This window comes from Panthera onca, chromosome D1, assembly GCF_046562875.1.
Source record: "Panthera onca isolate mPanOnc1 chromosome D1, mPanOnc1 haplotype 2, whole genome shotgun sequence".
Lineage (NCBI taxonomy): Eukaryota > Metazoa > Chordata > Mammalia > Carnivora > Felidae > Panthera > Panthera onca.
The window spans coordinates 75,816,263-75,820,701 of NC_138348.1; the positions used below are offsets into that span (position 1 = coordinate 75,816,263).

The 4,439-nt window shown below is 39.6% G+C and overlaps 1 pseudogene; it reads right to left on the minus strand.

Annotated features, from left to right (window-relative positions):
- Positions 1 to 2,535: 2,535 nt before the first annotated feature.
- LOC132676829 (cardiolipin synthase (CMP-forming) pseudogene) lies at positions 2,536 to 3,120 on the minus strand (annotated as a pseudogene).
- Positions 3,121 to 4,439: the final 1,319 nt, after the last annotated feature.

Genomic DNA, 4,439 nt, shown 5'->3' on the forward strand with positions numbered 1-4,439 from the left:
CTGAGCAGAAATCAAGAGTTGGATACTTAACCAACTGAGCCACCCAGGTAGGTGCCCCTTGTTTGAAAATGTCTTTATCCTTATGTGATAGTTTAGCTGGGGCTAGTAGTCTAGGTTAACAGGTATTTTTGTCTCAGTATTTTGGAGACATTTTTCTAGCCTCTGTTGATGTTATTAGGAAGTATGTTGTTAGTCTAATTACCATTTATGGTGACCTGTCTGTTCTCCCAGGCTACTTTTAGAATCTCCTTTATGTCTTTGATGTTTTATGATTTTGTTACCAATGGGAGATTCTGTGTTGTGTGAATAGAGGTCTTGGTTCTTGGATGCCCTATGCTAGAATAAAGGCATCCAGAAGGAAAGCAGCAAGCCCAAAGCAGTTTCTTTGGGACAGTATACTCTCAAGATGGGAGAGTGGGCAGGAAAAGAGGTGGCAACTTCCCTGAGGCTACAGGGGTCGTGGACAGGGTGGTAGAGGCTAGTGGAGGCTGCCTCCAATCATTTGGAGGGGGGGGGGCTCCTCCCACTGACTGGGGAGGAGTTTTTGACCCTACAAGGTTTGTACCAGAACATTATGGCAGCTTTTCCCCATGCAGAGAGGGAACTATAATTCAAAAGCATTATAATGAGCCTAGGGGTTACCCTGGGGCAGAGGTATAAGAGGAGGGGGCTTGTTCTGCACCTATGGTTCTTGATCTGTCAGCCCCGGGATACTGGAAGCCACAAGGCCAGGATGATGAGAGCCACAAAATCAGGATGTGCCCTGGGGGTTCTAATGTATAACCCATTTTTCCCCACCCTTGTCTCCAGCTCTAGTCTGACTGCCTACTCTATTAGTTTCAATACAACTGGCCAGGATATGGACTTCAAAATTCTGTTTGGAAATGTAATGCTCTTTTTCTGGATTTATGTCTTTCATTAATTGAGGAAAACTTCAGCTATTGTAAGTCAAACGTTTTTATTTCTTTCCTTCTAGAACATCTACTAGATATATATTAGACCCTATCTTTCTATCCCAACCACTCTTTCATATTGTTCATTTCACTATCATTTTGTGCTGAATCCTGTAAATAATTTTTACTTCCAACTCTCTTATTCCTGTAAAATATTGACAAAAAGACTCTCCGAAGTTTAAAACCTTTTAAAAACATATAACTTCATATTGTTTTTATATCACTTGAGTAGAAGCTCCAGTGTAATGTCAACTGACTCTGCAAGAGACACAGTATAAAGGCGTGGTGTACATCATTGTCTCCCAAACAGCAAAGGGTAATGGACATGCTCTCAAATTCCAATACCTGTGCTAATCATTATCCCCGTACATACACTGATAGGCACCCTAGAGTTGGAGGACTTTTCTGAGTGTAAACTTCAACAGCTTCTATTTTATGTTTCATCTTATTTATTGTTTTCAAAACTTCCTGCATTTTAAATCTCTTTACAACTTTTCTTTATCCATAGCTAAACTTCCTTTTTTCTCTCTTTATCCTAAGCAATTAGATAATTGAACTATCGATGTCCACAAATCTAAAAATCAAACACAGAACTCTTCAGCCAGGTTGCATGAGATATATATTTAAACACATAAAATTCCCTAGTGCTTTGCGACTAATTTAATTTAATTTAATTTAATTTTTTATTTTAGAAAGAGGGAGAGTGCAAGTGAGGGGGAAAATAAGCTTTATCGTGAGGATATGCAGAACTTCCAATGTATTTTTAAATACAAGTAGAACTTAGCATAGCATTTTTTTATTTTGGGGTTCTTGTTTAATTTACAAAACAACAAGTATTCCAATTATTATCAATCATTTTAAAATACATTAAAAAGAACACAGAAACTGAAATCATCACCTGTTTTAAGATAGAATTTAGAGGGGTGCCTGGGTGGTTCAGTCGGTTGAGCATACAACTCTTGATTTTGGCTTAAGTCATGATCCCAGCATCGTGGGACTGAGCCCTGTGTCAATGGGGAAAGGGAGAGAGAGAGAATCCCAAACAGACTCCACACTGTCAGCACAGAGCCTGACACGCTCAGCGTGGAACCTGACACGGGGCTCAATCCCACGATCCTGGGATCATGACCTAAGCCAAAATCAAGAGTTGTATGCTCAACCGACTGAACCACCCAGGTGCCCCTCTAAATTCTATCTTAAAACAGGTGATGATTTCAGTTTCTGTGTTCTTTTTAATGTATTTTGAAATGATTGATAATAATTGGAATACTTGTTTTGTAAATTAAACAAGAACCCCAAAATAAAAAAATGCTATGCTAAGTTCTACTTGTATTTAAAAATACACTGGAAATTCTGCATATCCTCATGATAAAGCTTATTTTCAATGCACAGTACTTCAATTTTGATGACATGGTTTTTTATGACACGTCTTTTTTCAGGCTGAGCACTCAAATGGGAAATTCCTGTAGATTTCCAAGTGGCCTTGGTGCCAGTGACGCATATTGCTTCCCTCCTAATGATGATGGATAACTTTCCTCGACATTTTTTCACCTGATCAGCATTCGGAGCATAATGCTAGTAACTAAGCTGAGGCAGCTGTGCTGCAAAATATCAAACACCACGTCTGAAGATGAATCCCGTCAGCATAACTGAACAGCAGAGGTGCCAAAGAAACTGCCAAAATCAACCGGGCTGCGATGTTTACTTTGCTGACGAACGTTGGCTTTAATTTAGCAGTGACACAGCAAGGGTTGAAAAACTTAGCAACTGTTCTCAGCATTGGAAGAATGCAATAGCGGACATAAAAATATTGGTAGCCACCAATATTACATCTGTGACGTTATCGCATAAGCAAGTGAAACTGGAGTGAGACTTGCATAGATCAAGCTAATATATAGGGTGCCATTGGGATTTTACCAGCAAGTGGACCAAGAACGTTTCCCAAATTGACTCACAATTGTCCCAATTTCAAGCAATAAATCCACCCAACAGATCAGTGAACCCAACTAACGCAAAAACTCCTCGGGCAACACCAAAATCTTCTCCAGTAATCCAATAGCCCCAAACCGGGGCCAAGTTGATTCTCGTCATTGACAACATACATGGAATTGTCCGTGGGTTTTCTTACAGGCTTGGTGGTGCTTGCCAGGCCCCATCGTCTGCCTGGAGCCTCAGTGGCAGTTATGAGGACCACCTGTCTTGTGCCCAAGCAAAGGCCCCTCCCAGGGGATTAATATCTCTCATCTAGTTGACTTGTTTTCTCTTCGGGTGTCTAACACCAGGTGTCAGGTGTCTGCCTCATCCACTGTTTACAGCTTCAATGACTTTTTTTTTTAATTTTTAGAAATTCTATTAAAAAAAATATACCCATTGTTTTTCACAGTGACACCTTTTTATTAGGGTTTATTTCTTCATGAATTAATTTAAATATACTTATGTCCTATCTCTTAGATTTCAATCCCGTTATCTCACGTTTTTAGGGCTCAAATCCTGCTATTTACTGTCTGCTGACTTGTGCACGTGGTGATGTTCTCCTCATGTGTTTTTAAAATGTTGATTCTGAGCTCATCACTGATGAGCCTTGCTTGTTTTTCCTAAGAGAAATTCTTGTGGCCTGGCTTGGCCTCCCTCCAGAATTTTCCACTTAATTTTCTCAGAATTAAGTGAGCTATCACTGGCTTGGGATCAATTATTAGAATTCCTTGGCCTGGAGTTTCTGGGACCGTGAGAATAACCAAAAAGAAATACCCAAGAGAAAATAAAATACAAATCCTCATGAAATAAAGCTCCAGGTTTGCATATTCTTGACTGAAACTATTTTATTTTATTTTTTCCTCACTTAGATTCTAGGTGAAAACAGAGATATTCTTTGCTATCATTCAGTGCTGGTGGATGGATTTTGTTTTTCTAGTTCACCTTTTTACTGAGCCTTTTACTTGTAGACGATTCTGGCTGTGTGTATAGGCCTCAGTGCTAACTTCTATTCTTTGCAGGACCAATAGCTCATTTTCAGGGCTCACCAGGTGGCAAAATCTAAGTGCCCAAGTTACTGAGTTCTAGCATCTTCCTCAGGAAGCCACAGGCTTTGTTCTCACTACTTACTATTCTCACTACTCTACTTTATACCTTTCTCTTGTTACTGACATCTATATGTTTCTTCCTTTTTCTTGTGAATTCATCTATGCATTTAAAATGCTATATTTTTGGTCATAAATACATTCAACAGTTTCCAGGGTAAAAGAGTGGAGGGTTTTCAGGTAGCTTACCTTTTTCTTCATATTGCCAGACTTGTAAGCCACTAGCAAGCTCCTTAATCCTTTGAATCTCAAGTCTCTCGCCTTTGAACCTCAAGTCTCTCACCTTTGAAATGGAGATAAAGATACCTATCTCAGCACCTTGCTCTGAGAGGGAGCTAAAACACCTGAATGCCTCATCTAGATTCTGGCATGTGAGAAGTACAAAATGGTCAAATAAGGTTCCTTTGCA